General features: G+C 38.6%; 1 protein-coding gene across 2 annotated transcripts in view; it reads left to right on the forward strand.

Annotated features, from left to right (window-relative positions):
- Positions 1-7,792, forward strand: part of LOC105219616 (ankyrin repeat and ELMO domain-containing protein D) — a 103,158-nt gene extending 95,366 nt beyond the window's left edge. For both annotated transcript variants that reach the window (XM_029045194.2, XM_011195884.3), the window contains one exon: positions 5,697-7,792. The gene's annotated coding sequence lies outside the window, so the exon portion shown is untranslated. The remainder of the gene's footprint in view (positions 1-5,696) is intronic.
- The last annotated feature ends 12,576 nt before the right edge of the window (positions 7,793-20,368 follow it).

Genomic DNA, 20,368 nt, shown 5'->3' on the forward strand with positions numbered 1-20,368 from the left:
TATAGCCATTCGTTTAATAATTTTTAAATATTAGAGTTGCAAAAAGAATGATTGTTTGCCATATCGATATTGTCGAATTTTTACGACCATACCAACGATACTATCGATAGTATCGAAAATATTCTTAAACATTAAAAAAAGTTGTAGTCAGCAGTCATTAAATTAAATTTCATTTTAGTTTTTTATAATATAAAGGTATTATTTTTTTATAACTTTTTGTAATAATACATATTATTTTTTAGTAAAATTCATTAGAAAATTAAAAATAATGAAGAAAGAAAACCCAATAAATACAAATGTATGCGATAGTTTTGCAACTCTAATATACATACATATTATATACATTCAATAGGAGATTTTATTAAATTGGTTTTCGTTTCCTTTACAGATGAAAATAATTTGCACATTAATGAATTCAAATTTGCTTTCTGTAGTTTCAAATGTAGGAAATTTATACTTAACTCCGACAATCTCTTCTTCAGCGTTTTTCTGACATTGGGTTGGATCACCAACCAAATTCTATCATTATTCTCTGTTACTTTATTCCTTTCTACGGACAAATTTCCTAACGTTGATAACTAAAGTTTGTAGTTCAAAGCAGGAAATACACCTCGTTTCACTTGAATATGTACATATTTCATTTTTAAGCTACGAACCTATGTATATCACTTCATTTAGACATCGTCACCCCAAAAAGGTTATATAACTAAGCCACAAATTCAGCTAAAGAAGTAAAATTCGATACTGAGAATATAGTGATGGAATTGTCGAGGCCTTTGTGAAGCTCAATTTCCATAGTATTATAATTTTTGATACATAGCACCAGAGCACAAAAGGCCATCAACTTTGTGAAGCTATTTTAACCAATTTTGCTGGAAACATTTCCCTTCTTCATCGATATGAAAATCGGTGTAATCAGGTTATAACCACGCCCACCCTTCATACAAATGTTATGTTGAAAACTTTGTGCTAGAAGTGCTGCAACTAAACATGCTGTAAATTTCATGATAAGGAAAGAATGCACTCAGTTTAAACGAGCAAGTAAGGGTTAAGTTCGGGTGTATCCAATCATTTGTACTCTCTTAACTACAAAGTTGCTGATTAATTTTTGTTCCATAACTAAAATAACCAATAGTGTCTTTAATCTTTCAAACGACCCTAGCTGTTCGGCATTCCGACTAGTGGAGATCACACCACTAACATTTAACCGTCCATCAGTCCAACTAATTCCCATACCCCCAAGGTCCCTAATGTCTGAGTACATCGGGCATTCTGCTATAACATGCACCCAATCCTCAACACACGCCCCACACATACACTCTGGACCATCTGCAAGGTGCCTTTTATGCAGAAATGCATTAAGAGGCCCATGCCCCGTAAGCAGGAAACCCAGACTTAGACAGAATCTGAAGTCTGGGTTTCCTTCTACATACCTAACGTCCGGATGTACTCATAGGCCACCCGACCATTGAGACTATTGTCCCAACGGTCTTGCCACCTACACCTGACCCTATCATCTAGAAGCCTCTTGCTCCCTAGATAACCCTCCCTCTCCACATCATCATCGGAAATCAAATCATTCCGCAGCAATGACACACTCAGACCCCTTCTTAACCTGAATGATACAGCACGCTGCATGACAACCAGGTCAAGAAGGGGCGCACCTAATAACACCTGCAACGCATCTGTAGAAACGGTGCGACATACAGGCAGACAGGCGAGCATCATGCAACGCTGGACGGAAGGAGCTTTCGGCGACCGAAGACCGTCGTGGCTGTTCGCCACCATACAGCAGCTCCATAAGTGGCACAGGCCACAAATAAGCCGCGATATATGGCGCGAACAGCACGACGTCCGAGGCCCCAACCATTCCGTAAAACGCGCATAACCTTACCAACGACTGCCTGCAGTCGCGCCTTCACACTCACCAAGTGTGTAGTAAAACACATTATTTCACTCATGGTCAAACCCAGGTACTTGACTTGCGTCACATACCTGATGCCGACCCCATTCACTCGGACAACCGGTGGACGCCGCGGTGACAGTCTGCCTTTTAGAAGCATTGTCACCGTTTTGTCCATCGAGATGTCTACACCCACACCTATCCCCCAGTTGTGAACAATTTCTAAAAATTGTCCTCCCACCCGATTCAACTCACGCCTTGAACGACCTTCAACAAGAAGAAGAAGGTCGTCCGCATATGCACAACACCTACAGAGTGGTTCGAGCTGCCCAAGCAGAGAGTCCATCATGAGGTTCCATATATATGGACCACAGATCGATCCTTGCGGACAGCCGCGAACCACTCCAATCTCCACACTCCCATTCATTCCAACGATAGAGGCTCTTCTGCCCGAAAAGTAGCTTCGCCAGAGACTAATTTCCGGGCAGCCAAGTTCCTCTAATCGTTCTATTACTCGATCCCAGAGCAGATAATCGAACGCCCCCTTGAAGTCAACAAATATGCCTAGGACATACTTGTTGGCATTCTGCCTAACAACATTCTGAACATACATCCACGCATCTTCCACACTGCGTCCTTTCCTGAACCCATACTGCCTATCCGACCACATACCCCGCGTTAGCTCCTGAAGTCGTTCCACCATAACCCTCTCCAGTACTTTTCCAAGCACCGGAAGAAGGCTGATGCCCCGATAAGAACGAGGATCACTCCTGATCTTATCAGGGGACTTCAGGAGAGGGACGACCCTGGCACTTTTCCACTCACGTGGAAAATATCCCTATCACACGCACTTGTTATAAATGGCCTCCAAGTATTCCGGAATGAGCTTCCACAAGCTTTTACACATCTCTCCGTTCAAACCATCAAAACCTGGGGACCGTTTAGACCTAACCAGGCCAAAGGCGTATCCCAACTCCTCATCTTCTAGTGGAGGAAAAGGTACCCCTTGTGCTTGAGGTGCCTGAACCTCAGCCCTGGGAAAGAACGCTCCTAACAGAACCTCCGCACACTCTCTCCACGTTGATAACACAGAGTCACCAACGCGGAGAGAGGTGATATCATCCCTCTTACGACCCCTACAGATCCTGTAGATCTGCCACCAGGGATCGTCCCTATTCTCCCCCACAAAGCTAATCCATTCCTCTTCTTTAATTCTCACAAGCATATACTTATACTCTCTCATCGCACAACCAAAATCATATCTGATCTGGGATAATCTATCCGAATTGGACCGCCGAGCACGCTGAAACTTTCGTCTCAACCGCCGGACAGTCCTCCTCTTCAATACCCTATCATTAACACACCAGACCAACTCATACAGCCGAGCAATTTGCTCGTCCACCCCCAGATCCTCAAACTCACTAAGCGGTATTTCCAATACCGCCTCCCTTACATTTTGTCCATATTGGTTCCAGTCAGTACCAGAGGTACGCCATCGCCGCAGTAGAGCCACATACGCCGTGGGTGGGGATTGCGCAGAAACCATAATTTGGATAAAATTATGGTCACTCAATCCGCACCCTCCTCTAATCTCCCAACTGACGTCAAACGCTTTCCTTGCTGCCTCATTCATAAACGTTACGCCAATATCACTCATACCCCTAGGCCCCTCAAACGTAAACCATTCACTCGACTCATTCAAAATGTGGAGGCTCTTAGCCACCACCCATTCACTCAATACCTCGCCTCAGATGTGGCTTTGATATCCAGACGAATGTCTGGATACCTTACTAAACCACATCGAGGACGAGGTATTCGCATCCAACCCTAGGATAAATGGGCTACTACTCCCCACTAGTAGTAGCTTATCCATATAGCCCAGGTAGGGCTCGCTAAATTTGCAATACAAACTAGCGACAATCATTCTACCGAACTCCCCCTCTACTGAAACACACACCCCCTGTTGCGATGAATCCAACACTACGCAATCGTAGTTTGGATCAGTCACAACAATTGCGGCATTATCCCCAAGGTCCGTAAAGACCCTGAAAACTCCAGGAAGAACCCGAACCACATCATTGGTGGTGTAGGGCTCCTGGAGTAAGGCAATGCCGCAACCACCCTCAAGCATACAACCCCCCAACTCACACATTACGGCATACGATTCCTGACAATTTAGCTGAAAAATCCCCCCATCAGTGTCTGGCGAGGGCGCTCTCAACAACGCCAAAGTATATCGGGCAGACAGCGGACATCATAAGATGCCCAGCTGGCCTACCCTTAAATGCACAGTTGCGAAAATGGGGTGCATTGACGCAACCGGCAGCTCAATGCGGACAATGAGCGGACATTGATTTGTCCGAACCCTCAAGGACAACGTTGGTCCAGGGCCGACTGACCATCCGCACATCTGACCTTCGTGCCTCAGGGCTGATGTCCTGAAGGTTCAACCGAAAGAGCTTTCCATGAAGTCATCATGGAAATCATGGAATCATCCTGGAATCGGCAAGGGACTTGCTCTCCAGGCGCGTGAAACTGAACGCACTGAAGACGCTGACTGACACGTAGACCCGCTCTGTAGCAGTCAGCACCCAAGCAGTCGATTAATGAGCTGTCGCGAGGGCACAGCCCACAACCCAGCCAAAGGTCCGGAACTGCTACTCAAAAAGACCGCCGGACAGATCAATGTCCCCGTAACGGTCGCGAGTCAACCGCTGTGGCACTGTACCAACTGCACTGTGGGCTTAACAGTACCCTGCTACGACCGCAGTTGACGCAACAATCGGCGACCTCAGCACTGGGACAGCCCCAGGCACCCTTTGGGCAAAACTGTCCGAGCAAACCCGAAACAGGTGCAACTGAACGCCAGGCGCTCAGCACAGCACTCACTGGTAGGCAATCCAGCCATCAGGAATACCAACAACACGGTAAACCACTGAAACTGTGCGACAGCCCACCAACAACAATTGTACCCACAATAAATACAAGAACAACAAATGTTGTACTTACCCAGTACACGCCGTACAGTCACCCTCGAATGTACAAAAACACACGCCCGTACCGAAAACCGTTACCACGCGCGCACAAAAATGCAGAGAATGCACAAAATGTGCAGTCACACAAAATCTCACGCGACCGTAGCAACAACAACACAGCACTACCTACCCACGCAATAACGGTGCCTATCACACACCGCGTAAGCAAATGACCGCACAAAAGGAAATACCGAAAAATTTCCAACAACAAATCGCCAAGAGAAAATCACGATGCGCACGCACTTCTATCCGCGTCGAAAGTCATCTAACGAATGGTGTGTAATGGAGTACGTAAGGGAAGTGACTGCAGAAAGTTTGGTTTATATAGCCTTGGTAGGTTACGAGATATGTACAAAAAACATATTAGTGGGCGCCCACTTTCCCAAAAAAAAAATATATAACTCTCTGTTTAGTTTTTGGACTTACAAACATAACTATTATACTTTATATGAGTCAATTTTTGTTTTGTCTTAATAAAAGGATGTGGAAACGGGTTCTTAAATATAAACCTTTTCCTAGCCTTAATATACCCATTATTGGGTTGAAATCGGTTTAGATCTTGGACTAGCCCCCATAGCCCCATTATAATGATTTTTGCCCATCTAGTCAGAAATTCGTCTCGAGAAAAAACATGTTGTCTCTTCTTATCCATAAATCATTGCCGGTCCTTTAAATTATATTATAAACGTATAACTTATCAAAATAAAGCAGAAAATGTCTATAAAGTAGTTTTAATACTTACATTGTTATATTTATAGGTCATATCAAATGAACAAATTACAAGTTAAATATAATGCTCTAGCGTAAGCACACAAGGATCGCTGGATTTTATCATCAACATGCCTACGTATACAAATATGTTATTACAGAGCTGAAAGCCCACATATAACCGAACAAAAGTACTGGAACTGTTTGCGATGACAACAATCAATATGGTAGGAATGAGCCCTTCCTATAACCGATTTCATAACGAACTGGAATCCAATATAATATCATACATACACAGTACTTTCATTCATAAATAGATTTAACTCATTAACAATTAACCCAAAGATATCACTTTGTTATGCTTTCGATAAATGCATATCAATACAACCTTGTTCTAGCCAGCACGGGCATATCAAAGTTATCATAATTATATAACCTTACAAAGTTTGATAAATTTTTTACTGGTAGCTCTATATATACATATTCATATATAAATACATATATTTTCGTTATAAATACTATGTTGTCATAATTATTATTAAATAATATCGATATTATATATTGACTTTAATGTAATGTAATACATAGGGCAATAACACCTACACATATACATAAACTGTTGTGACACTAATATAAAACTGCAGCATTTGAAACATGTATTTTTAACCAAAATCGAGACAAATTTATTTCAAATCCATGACAATATAATAAATTAGATGTGTTTTATCGATTATCACATATTATATATGTAGATACAGTTCTGCGTAAGTGAATAAGAAATAATCGTTTAAAAATTATATGGTTCAATATTTTATTATTAAGTTCGTAGTGTTTTGTTGGTTTATCTACGGTTCGGTGATTTTTACACAAAACCTGTCTATCAATATGAGTGGAAATTAAACAATGACAATAATAGCAATGACAATGTTTAGGCGCAAGATTTAGAACACTATTAAACAAATTATTAATTAAAAAAAATATATATAATAATAACATTTATAATAACTTATTCAATTTAATTGTGAACCACGACATAAGACAATAATTAAATTTAAATGAGAATACTTAGATAATTAAACTGTCAATTCTAAATTTAAATAATAATGAACATCAGAAGATATGTATATATTCATATATGTATTTATACAGAGGTAGTCAAAATTATATACACATCGGACGTTTTTTACAAGTTTCACACAAAAAGCTTTCGCCTGTTGTTGTTGTTGTCGCAGGATAATAAAATGCTATGTTGTTGTAAACCTTGATCTATTTCTGAGAGAATGAAGTCAATTTGGAAAGATCCGCTAGAATTGTGGCGGAGAAATAAGTAAATTATTATCCTATTGTAAAATGTATTCAATAGTTAGAAAAGGCCAACGGACCACTAGAATGGCATGGTGATGTGAATTATGATATATCCGGATGATTTAGGGGCCCTAAATTAGTACCAAATCTTCAAAACAGAAGTAAGGAAAATTTCCAAAAAATTTTCAAAAAAATCATAATGTCACTCCCGACTCTATTTAGCGTCTAAACTGCATTATTCTTCTTTTCACATGGTAAATGCATAAAGCGTTTACTAAAGAAGCCCTGGAACTAAAATTTAGCCTTATCTGCCCACGATAGGCTTTAGGATGCAATCAATGGCAAATGAGAGGCATATCGCTTTTTTGGTTTCGGAAATAAAGCTTTCATGGTTTCGGAAGTGGTCAACTTTATGCACAACGTAGTTATTTATGTTACTATTTATGTTATTATTTAAATGGCCTTAACAGTGTAGCATCATTGACTGTTCATGCAATATGCTGATTTGATGCTGCTGCAATATTAACAGGATTAATTGTGGGAGGCTAAATCGCGATGTGTAAATACTTTTGACGAAAAAAAAGTGTGTAAATACTTTTGACTACTGCTAGTCTTCAGTTCATTTGCGTATTTCTCCGCCATAGTTCTAGCAATTCTAGCCAAACTGACTGCAATCGCTCAGGAATAGATCAAGGTTTCCAACAATATAGCATTTTGTTACCCTGCGACAACAACAAGAGAAAGCTTTTTGTGCGAAACTTGTAAAAAAACGTTCGATGTGTAAATAATTTTTACTACCTCTGTACATATACTTACTCTTAATGAAAAATATCAGGGGAGAATTTCGATATCATATAAATGTTTTTGTATAAACATAAATAAAGATATATATATATATATATATATATATATATATATATATATATATATATAAGATATACGTATACATATATTTGAGCAAATTCACGTCTCTGAATATACTTTATAGCTGTTTTAGCTAGTTTTATGGATATGTAATGGAGCGCACACAGTAACATTTAGATATTGTGAATTCATTCATCCTTAGTAGATACTTGGGTCACTTTATTCAGGATATCGATCGACATTTGAAAGCGAGTCCTCCAAAACGATTTTTTTTCTTTTAATCAGACATACTATGTATATTTTGTTTTACGTCATTAATTTAGTAGCTCGGCATATTATTACTGGTAACATAGATGAAATGGAACATATGTATACTTGTTTACGCATTAATTTTCGTTATGTTGTTCACGTTATGTTACTTTTTTAAGTTATGCAAACGGTAATATAGATAGTACATTGTTCTCAATACAGAGTTTATAGTTTACACCACAATAAATTTTGCAGAGTCCAACAAGCAATCAATTTTTTGAACATCTTACAAAATAATTTTATTTTAATCAATAACCTATTTTCATACCCATAAATTCTATGTTGCTTATAATATTTACTTTTTCATAGAAAACATAAAATGATAGTTCTTTATTGTTGTGATCTTGCATGTATACACAATCATGATGGAAATATGTATGAGAAGACCGTCGACGGCTGGTCCCTCGTTATGGGTGGGCATATTTTGCATTGGCCGTTGTCGGTTTCTTAGCTATCATTGTCATGAAAAACGTTGTGTTTTAGATTAAAACATACATGTTACGTATGAAATATATAAATAGTAAAAAAAAACAGCAATATTCTTAGGATTTGGAATTGGGCCTAAACATTTTCATTTCCTTCGTGTTGAACTTAAATAAACGAAATCAATCATAAATTGTGCAAAAATTGTAAATCGAACATAATTGTGGTATTATAAATAATAAATTCAGAGGACATACATAATATATAAGTAGTTTATAAACAAAATACCAGAGCTGTTAAATAAAGATTAGAGAATGAGATTCGGTTAACAGCAATGCTACTTTTCTCTTTAATAATACGTTTTTTTATTTGGGCGTTTCCCGAAGTGCTTTGGTTACTCCTGCTGAGCAGAGCCCATGGAAAAACTTAGTAAAGTTATGTAGCCCATTCTTTATAAAGGGGATATAATTAAATGCACATTTATTGTAATCCAAAATGATGAAGTAATCGAAGATAATTAAATTACTATCTGGTAATTTTACATTATTATTAATTATTTTTGATGGGAACAAATGAATTTCCTTTTATTAACTTTTAATAAATGAAATAGTCGATCTCTTGCTAAACCTAATCTACATTTAGCAGCTCTATAAATATCTATATCAAAATATATATTATGTACACAAAGGCAGCTAATTAACGCTATATACAATATTAACTATTTAGTCTTTATTCATTATTAATGAGTATGTATATTTAAAGCATATGTGTATGTAGATACCCAAATATATGCTTAACACGCTTGTTTGCCATAAATAACGTATTTAGAAGCATACAATTTAATTATTATGAAATATACTTATATATAATTTATGTGTATATCGTTTATAGTTGAAAAGCGTGTAGATTATATACGGACATACGTATTTAAAGAACACGAGAATTTATTTTCGATTATGTCAACGGTACATCCGTAGATACCTCTACACACAAACGTTTTTCTGGTCATTTGACTGTTATCAAATTCAATTTAAGCTACAATTTTCTATGAATATATGTATGTATATAATTATATGAATGGATAGACAAAAAACGCAGTTTGTACAAAATGACTACAGAAAATAATAGGTTGTGCTTCAAGTATATTTCTACTTACAAAAAAATACTATTATACAATATAACTGAAAAAAAAAAACAGCGCTGTCCTACGTATTTTCCTTGAAAAAAGATATTTAAAAAATAAGCAATTAATATTTCTATGGTTTCTCAAAGGTAATATTTCTAGTCCACTTTCGCATATTTTTATTTCGCCAAAGGTTATCTTCCAGCACCAAATAATGTTTCGCGATTTAAAAGTGTGAAAACCGCACACTTATGCATCTTGAGCCATAAAGACCCACATTTTTCCAAGACTCTTATTTTACAACAAGATATGTTGGGATAAAATTAAAAAAAAAATTGGTGGACAATATTCTCGAAGAAGATCAGCACTATTAACTTATTATATTGTTATTTATCGCATTAGATATCAAGTATACAGTTATAAATATGAAAGTAATCTTTATTTGGATTCAACTGCTTTTGTTTTTTACTTTATAGTTACATAAAAAATAAAATTAGTTTTTTAAAATGCCAAATACTTGTCTCCTAACGGCAAAGAATTAACTATAGCCGTCTTCAATTCGCCACTAAATTTAATGAGAAGAAAAAAATTAATATTGAAATGTACTTTCAATTAGACGTGCTTTGTTGAGTTTGGCAACTTTCGGACCTCATATACCATAAAACAATATAATGAACAACTAAAGAGCAAATGTATATTAGTAGTGCTTTTTGGCACAGAAAAAAGATGGCTCAAGTTATGATATAAGTTAACATATGTACATCTGGGTGCAATTTTCTTGTTTTGGTCCGAAGACATGAAAAAGTATAAGACGAGTTATTTATTCACGCATTTCTATAAATACATATTTCGCTATATGTATGAATGAGAATATACGACTTACTGGGGTCATCACTAGTTTTCTTTATGATATTAATATGTAAAAATGCTTAAAGTACTAAAATTTCTTATAAATTATGAAAATGAATTAATTAAAATGAGTATAGTATCTACTACATTCCTATAAAAACCAAAAACTATTGCTTATAAGCATTTGTTGAATGTTAACGTAGAGAAATATGAATAAATGCGAAGGTGCAACTTTAAAATTGGATGTGACAAACATAGTTTTAAGAAATCCTAAAAAGTATAACTTAAAAATATATTTCAATGATTATTAATGCGATAAAAAATGATACATGATAATGACAACAGATACCAAAAACCTAAGTATTCAGTTTAATTTGTTGAATAACAATTGGCACTGAAATATACATTGTTATACACACACTCTCAAGCAAACAAATTAACAACTATAAAACAAAGAAATGCAAAATAAAATGGAAGACTTTGAAATTCTCTCAATAAAAACTGGAAAACTGGAAAACCATACAATTCTTGCAAATGAAAATGGGTGGGTGGCTTGCAAAAATGAATACAGGTAAGGGCACTTAAACTCACTTTCAATTCCAGAAAGTATTACAAAAATAGCTTCTGCTGATGAGAGTATTACTACTAAAGTATTGAAGTTTGATAATTAAGATAGCGATATATGGCTACGTCATACCAGTAATTGATTGAACACCTTTCCATTCAAATTGACCCTATTCCCGTAACAGCCGGTTACTCGTTCAAGATCATTTAGTTCGACGATATTACCCTAATTGGATTGGAAGTTTTAAGTTTAGTTGTATATCACTACAGCAACATCTTGCAGCAGGGTGGTTCTATATCCTCTTACTTCGGGCTGCAAGTGCCTCAACTCAACTCTACTTAAGCCTGAGGAATTTTTCTGTTGCGACTACGCTAAGAGGCTTTATTCAAATGGTTATAGTTTTGGAGTATCTGCTAGAACACCAAAATGACACATACTGACTAACCATCGCGGGATTACCCACCCATATTAATATAAAGTCGTATTTGTAATTATAATTGTATATAAATTGAATTATATCAAATACTAACCAACATATGGAGGATGGAGTCATATGTAGAAGTTCACGTAAGTGAGGAAAGTTTCTGACTGTCATTCACTTGGGAGTGGCCAGGAACGATTCTTTTACATATGGCTCAAGCAGCTCACGACTTCCGTCCTTAGACCAAGGAGCGCAAATTCGGTGTGGGATCCGTCGGATTCGGTGTGGATTCAGCCTCCATGACGAAACATCGCCAAACGGTCTGAGGCTGATCGGTTTCGCCGGGGCCCGAAATATGGTCGTCTGTAGTACTAGATTCCAGCAAAAGAAAATCCATCAAGCTAGTTGGCTGTCCCCGGATCGAATCACTCGCAACCAGATCCATCATGTTGTGATAGATGGACGACATGTCTTCAGTGTTTCTGATGTGCGTACGCTTCGTGGTCCCAACATCGACTCGGACCACTATCTTGTAGCAACTAAAATACGCACCCGCCTCTGTGTAGAAAAGCGCACACGTCAACAAACACAAGGAAGGTTCGACATCGAGAAGCTGCAATCACAACCGACAGCCGAACGATTTTCTACTCGACTTGCACTCCTGCTTTCTGAGAGCACTCATCAGCATCTCGGTATAAGGGAACTGTGGGACGGCATATCAAACTCCTTACGTACAGCTGCAACCGAAACCATTGGTTTTCGGAAAAGCCAAAAAACAGCTGGTATGATGAGGATTGTCGTCTCGCAGTGGAGAGAAAACATACTGCCTACCTCGCAATGTTGCGATCGACCGCAACACGAGCGGGATGGGAAAGATACCGTGAGCTGAAGAGTGAAGCGAGACGCATTTGCAGACAAAAAAAGAAAGAGGCCGAAATGCGTGAGTATGAAGAGCTTGACAAGCTGGCCGACAGGGGTAATGCTCGAAAATTTTACGAAAAGATCCGCCGACTAACTAAAGGTTTCAAGACCGGAGCACACTCCTGCAGGACCCCCAAAGGTGATCTAGTTATTGATGACCAGAGTATACTGAGTTTGTGGAGGGAACACTTCTCCAGCCTAATGAATGGCAGTGACAGTACAATACCAGTAGATGGCGAACCCGATTCCCCAATCGACGACGATGCAGCAGTTGTTCTATTGACCGACCGTGAAGAAATTCGAATAGCAATTACCCGCTTGAAGAACAATAAGGCGGCGGGGGTCGAAGAATTGCCGGCCGAACGGCGAAGAGCTGATAAGGAGCATGCATCAGCTTCTTTCCGGAATATGGTCGGAAGAAAGCATGCCCGACGTTTGGAATCTCAGGTTACTCTGCCCAATACACAAAAAGGGAGACCCCAATATTCTACATGAGTGTACAGCTACTGGCGTACGCCGATGATATCGATAACATTGGAAACAACACCCGCGCCGTTAGTTCTGCTTTTTCCAGACTGGATAAGGAAGCGAAGCGTATGGGTCTGGTGGTGAACGAGGACAAAACGAAATATCTCCTGTCATCAAACAAACAGTCAGCTCATTCGCGTCTTGGCTCCCACGTCACTGTTGACAGTCATAACTTTGAAGTGGTATATAATTTCGTCTACCTGGGAACCAGCATTAACAGCAATAACAATGTCAGCCCGGAAATCCAACGCAGAATCACTCTTGCCAACAGGTGCTACTATGGACTAAGTAGGCAATTGAAAAGTAAAGTCCTCTCTCGACGAACAAAAACCAAACTCTACAAGTCCCTTATCACCCGTCCTACTTTACGGTGCAGAAGCGTGGACGATGTCAACATCCGATGAGACGGCACTAGGAGTTTTCGAGAGAAAGGTTTTGCGGAAGATTTATGGTCCCTTAAACATTGGCAACGGCGAATACCGCAGACGATGGAACGATGAGCTGTATGTGTTATTCGACGACATAGACATAGTCCAGCGAATAAAAAAACAGCGGCTACGCTGGCTAGGTCATGTTGTTCGAATGGATGAAAGTGCTCCAGCTCTGAAAGTATTCGATGCAGTACCCGCTGGTGGAAGCCGAGGAAGAGGGAGACATCCACTCCGATGGAAGGACCAGGTGGAGAGGGACCTGGCTTCGCTTGGTATAACCAATTGGCGCCAAACTGCCAGAAGGAGGGATACGTGGCGCGCTGTTTTGGACTCGGCTATAACCGCGTCAGCGGTGTCTACGCCAGTCAAGAAGAAGAAGAACCAACATATACACAAACATCAACTCATTTGTACAATTAACAAACACAAATTGTATGTATATCCATTATACTCCACACACTAAAAACTAATAATATTTTTTTATTTGACACACCGGCAATTCAACGTGGCGTACCCCGACATTTTGGTCCATTCGAGCCTGCTCAGTGCCCGATAAACCAAGAACGCAACCAATTACTAATCACAATTTGGACTAGTGGTCGGGGGAGGAGTCATATGTAGAAGTTCACGTAATTGAGAAAAGTTTCTGACTGTCATTCACTTGGGAGTGGCCAGGAACTATTCTTTTGCATATGGCTCAAGCAGCTCACGACTTCCGTCCTTAGACCAAGGAGCGCAAATTCGGTGTGGGATCCGTCGACGAATCCTCGCAGTCAAACCGGAGGATGAACGTCTAGCCACAATTCGCATCAGAGTGAGATTCTTCAACATATCGCTTATTTGCGCCCACGCCCCGACGGAAGAGAAGGACGATGTGATCAACGATACCTTCTATGGGCGCCTAGAAAGTACCTATGATCGATGCCCCGCCACGGAACAGTCGGAAAATTCAGCCACATCGCCAAATGGGCTAAATCTGTTCGACTTCGCCAGGGCCCGAAATATGGTCATCTGTAGTTCTAGATTCCAGCATAAGGAAATGAATCAAGCTACTTGGCCCCGATCGCATCACACGCAACCAGATCGATCATGTTGTGATAGATGGACGACATGTCTTCAGTGTTGTTGATGTGCGTAAGCTCCGTGGTCCTAACATTGACTCGGACCACTATTTTGTAGCAGCTAAGATACGGACCCGCCTCTGTGCAGCAAAGAACGCCCATCAACAAACACAAGGAAGGATCGATATCGAAAATCTGCAATCACAACTGACAGCCGAACGATTTCTTATTCGACTTGCACTCCTGCTCTCTGAGAGCATTCATCAGCATCTCGGTATAAGGGAACTGTGGGACGGCATATCAAGCTCCTTACTTGCAGCTGTAACCGAAACTATTGGCTCTCGGAAATTTCAAAAAACCGCAGCTATGATGAGGATTGTCGTGTCGCAGTGGAGAGAAACAGACTGCCTACCTCGCAATGTTGCAATCGACCGCAACACGTGCGGGATGGGATAGATACCGGGAGCTGAAGAGGGAAGCGGGACGCATTTGCGAAATGCGTGAGTATGAAGAGCTTGACAAGTTGGCCCACAGGGATATTGCTCGAAAATTCTATGGAAAGATCCGCCAACTAACTGAAGGTTTCAAGACCGGAGCACACTCCTGTAGGACCCCCATAGGTGATCTAGTTATTGATGACCAGAGTATACTGAGTTTGTTTAGAGAACACTTCTCCAGCCTAATGAATGGCAGTGACAGTACAATACCAGTAGATGGCGAACCCGATTCCCTAATCGACGACGATGCAGCAGTTGTTCTATTGACCGACCGTGAAGAAATTCGAATAGCAATTACCCTCTTGAAGAACACGAAGGCGGCGGGGGTCGAAGAATTGCCGGCCGAGCGGCGAAGAGCTGATAAGGAGCATGCATCAGCTTCTGTGCGGAATATGGTCGGAAGAAAGCATGCCCGACGTTTGGAATCTCAGGTTACTCTGCCCAATCCACAAAAAGGGAGACCCTACAATGTGCTCCAATTACCGTGGGATAAGCCTCCTCAACATCGCTTATAAGGTTCTAACGAGCGCTGCAAAACTAATACGATTGTGTAAGCTGACGTTGAGCGACACCAAAAGCTCCGTCGGTATGTGTTATTCGACGACATAGACATAGTTCACCGAATGAAAAGAAAGCGGATACGCTGGCTAGGTCATGTTGTTCGAATGGACGAAAGTGCTGCAGCTCTGAAAGTGTTCGATGCAGTACCCGCTAGTCGAAGCCGATTAAGAGGGAGACCTCCACTCCGATGGAAGGAACAGGTGGAGGAGAACCTGGCTTCTCTTGGTATTACCAATAGGCGCCAAACTGCAAAAAGGAGAGATGCGTGACGCGCTGTTATGGACTCGGCTATAAACATGTAAGCGGTGTCTATGCCAGTCAAGAAGAAGAAGGTAGGCATTGGCACAATTGTGCTTGCTTACATCACACTTAAGTTACATGATACAATGCATTATTGCAAACGCTGTTGCGGTGTCAATATCTCGACTATTGGTGTTTTAAAAACAACTAACGACGATGTAAGCAATAATTGAAAAATAATTCTATGTATATAAAAACAACAACAAACTTTCATTTGAATTTAAATTCCACTTGGAACCGAATTTCGTCTGAGGAATAGATCAAGGTTGAGATTATGAACAAAGATGTTTTAAAAATTTATATAAATACTGCCAAAGTAATGTGGCATGGAGAAACCATACGAAACTTTTTAGAAACCCCAAAGAATACAAAAAACATAAACGTAACGGACCAAAATCTTCGATAAATGAACGTACAAAATGTCATATTCGCAAGTTGGCAACTCGGGACATGATGAATTGTTTCAAAGTAAAGCGGAGTTTGGTCTATAAGTGCAAAGACAACGTGTACAACAAATTTTTAAAGGAGACTTAATCCTTAAATTTGAATTCAAAGTGTCTAAACCGCGCTTACAAGATCGCCACAAAAACGTATGCATCCTTTTTCGAAAAATACAAATTCTAAGATATAGAGTTTCAAAAATTGATATTTTGTGATGAGAAAACATTAAATTTTGATGGATTATAAGTATTGGAGGGATCTACGGCACGCTCGCCATACTTACTACAAGCCCAAACATGGCGGTGGATCTCTAATTATGTGGGCTGCTCTTAGCGCCAAAGAGAAGTCTCCCATTTTCCTTGTCCCAAGTCGTATGAAAGCAAAATATATATGGAATTGCTGGACAGTGAACTTATCAAGTTTGCTAAGGCATATCATGGCGACAACTGGGTGTTCCAACAGGATAACGCGCTTATCCACGTCGTAGGGTATACTAAAACCTTTTTTGAGTAATAATTTCATTTTTTTTCATAAAATATTAGCTGACCCCGCAAGCGTTGCCCTGATTGGAATTGTTTGTTTGAAAACAAAAGAAAGATGAAAACACATTTGTATCATATTTAAATAAATATTTTTAACTTTTCGTCAATCTAAAAATAAAAAAAATCAATTGAGTGAATGATAACGCGCTTATCCACGTCGTAGGGTATACTAAAACCTTTTTTGAGTAATAATTTCATTTTTTTTCATAAAATATTAGCTGACCCCGCAAGCGTTGCCCTGATTGGAATTGTTTGTTTGAAAATAAAAGAAAGATGAAAACACATTTGTATCATATTTAAATAAATATTTTTAACTTTTCGTCAATCTAAAAATAAAAAAAATCAATTGAGTGAATGATTAAAAAAAATGTGTTTCTTTTATTTTTAAATGATGTATAATGATTTCGTTGTTTCTTTATTGCGTTGGTCTTTATTGCGTCACTTAACAGGAAATTAAAACCCAAAAAAGTTACCGTAAACGAATGGCGTAATCTTGTATTCTATCATTATTGGTTTGAACTGAAATGGCAAATCGTCGGAACTCAATAGAATTCATGGAATCAAGCATTCTTCCCCTTGCAAGTCTCTTTCAAAATGCATGTAACTATCACATTATTCGATAGCTGCGTCACAATCAGTCGGGTTCAATTACACAGTTTCGGCGCATGAAGATTGCGAAGCATAATAATTACAGATCCAACTATGAGACGAAAAGAATGCGGTGGCATACCAGGCAAATCCAAAGAATTTAGAAATTCCAGTGTATAATTCACGGCTTCGTCTTCATTTTCAACGCGATCGATCGATTTGTATGAACACAAATCTCCCGGAATTTGAATCGTACAGTTTAAGTCATCGACCAATCGTAGTTCTTCTTCTTCTTAACTGGCGTAGAAACCGCTTACGCGGTTATAGCCAATCGTAGTTACGATAATTATATTCCTATGAAGTATCAACCGGAATTTGCCCATTTCCAATTCTTAGCAGATCTTCTGCCAGGCTATTCGTGCCGCCACCAATATGATGACTTGAGAGCATGCGTTCAACCGCCGCTGTTGGTTTCGAAGTAACAGGATGTGTTTGTCAAAAATATCCTGCTAACAGTATCATTACGCCACCAAAGCGACGATTATTATTCCACAGATATTTCGTTGTTCTGTCAAGTGTCTCCAGAGAATTGCACTCATCTCATACTATCAGTTTACAATTCGTCAACACTTTTGCTATAGCTAATTCGGTTGCAAACAGGTGTTTCATTGGTTTGCATGTTTAATGGAAGATTTAGTGCCGAATGACGTTCTTCCAACTTCTAGTAAAAGAGCTAGTACAGAAAAGCAGCACTCAAATTGGTATGCCAAATTTTAAATGGGTGTGGCTCCGCCCACTTAGGGGTCAAAAACCATATCTCCGAAACTGCTCTATCAATTTGAACGAAATTCGGTTTATAAATTTTCTTGGCATTCCAATGATATGTTGAGAAAATAGGTCAAATCGGTTCACAACCACGCCTACTTCCTATATACTAGATCTTTGAAGTTCATCTGAATCGGTAACTTTACAATGCATACAGTAAGCACTAGTGAAGATCTTTTGAATTCAGAGGGAATATTATTCTTCCACCAACTTTAATATGAAAATTCCAAGCTAGATTTGCATAATTGATACCATAAAAAACAAAGAGGGATTTCAGGAATTCAACTACGGATAAGCTCTTCTCTAACCCAGAAATTAATTTGATAGTGGATGATACCTTTATGAAGTGGTTGTATAAGTGCAATTGTATTTGGTGGCAAAAATTCAATTCTAATGTTTGAATTGAATTTCGCATCTATATTGTGGCAAGGAGCATTGTCAACACTCAGACATACATATCTGCTTTTTATCTCTTTGAAGGCTTTGATTCAAATGTATTAGAATTTTTTTCCAAATAACACTCGTCATCCAAGCCCTTCTGTCATTATAATAGGGCAGCGGTAGCTCTTTTCCCTTAAAGGACCGTGGTTTAGCCGATTTTCCAGTGCAATATGCAAGTTCCTGTGCTTTAGAAAGCAGGACAGGTCCGCTAACAATCCCATTTTGCGATCGAATTTGATCAAACCAGGACAAAAGGGCTTTCTCCAAATTTATGTGTACGCTTTTTCTATCCCGTTTCTTATTGAGATTTACTATGGCGCGGATCTTGCCCTCACTAATTTTAATTCGTGAAATGGTACTAATAGTCACTTTATACTCAGAAGCAAGGATTTTTTGATTGACGGTAGTTTTTAAATCGTTTAAAACCTAAATTTTTTGTTTTGCTGTAAGCACACGACGCGACATGGTACAGGTGTATCAAAAATCAAATGTTTTACAATCGATAGAAAATATTTATGGTTTCAGTGTTTACTTAAAACAGATTAAAATTTGTAGAGTAAATTGCAATTTGATTTTAATTTTGCTGAAATTTTTTTGCATAATTGTGATGTTTGCCTATAAACGATATGCATTCAAACAGCAAAGTTTTAGCGGGACTAACGAACAACAATAGTTTTTTATATATATAGATTGTAATATTTTTTCGAGTGACAGTGAATTAGACAGTCCAGATTGACCATATCAAATGTAGTGTCCGACCGATACACAATTTTTGGCCGAAGCCGATGCCGATTAATCGGCCAGTTGGCAAAGTATCGGCCGCTGCCGATTCATTTATGGACAATTTTTTTTAGTTAACTAGTATAGTAACAAAAGAAAAACAAAACCAAATAACATCAAAAAATAAGTAAAAATCAGTTCATATGTAAATATAAAGGTGTTTATTAATTCAATTAATATTTAAAACTAAATAACTTATTTTTATAATATATAGATAGAAAAAATAAGTTATTCGTCTTTCTTCAAAACAAGTTGCTACGTCAGCAATATAGCTTCTTTCCTTTAAGGACAGAAAGAAAGCTTTTTTGGGAGGTTCTTTTACATGCACCTCATAGTCTAAACCAGCACAAAATCATTATTAACTGTTCCTATCTATGGCGAATGATGTTGATTATGCAAATTTGTCTCAAGAGAAACATTTAAGAATAGACTCTCCCAGTTTTTTGCCAATAGCAACAAGGGTTTCTATAAGAGTGACATAATGAAATTATCTTCAAAACCTCAACAAGCTGTTGAACAAAACTGTGCATACTTGAAATAAATCGGATCATTCTAAATAATATAAAATAAATTCAAAACAAAACAAGTAAGGAAAGGCTAAGTTCGGGTGTAACCGAACATTTTATACTCTCGCAATTTATTTATTTAACTTTATTACTATAAATTTATTATTATTTAACTATATTATACTAGCGACCCGCCCGACTTCGCACGGGTGCAATGCTGATACTAAATTAAATACACTACCGAAAAACTATGAACGTTGTATATAAAAACATAGCGGCCCGCTCCGACTTTGCACGGGCATAAAATATATATGCCTATGTCACTCAATGAAAACATGATTAAAATCGATCCAGTATTTTTGATTCATTCATTACTGCCCTTGGCCTGCACGCATTAAATTTGGAGTAAAACAATTCCTCTTTCCCTATACAGTATACTCT

Source organism: Zeugodacus cucurbitae, chromosome X (genome assembly GCF_028554725.1).
Source record: "Zeugodacus cucurbitae isolate PBARC_wt_2022May chromosome X, idZeuCucr1.2, whole genome shotgun sequence".
NCBI lineage: Eukaryota > Metazoa > Arthropoda > Insecta > Diptera > Tephritidae > Zeugodacus > Zeugodacus cucurbitae.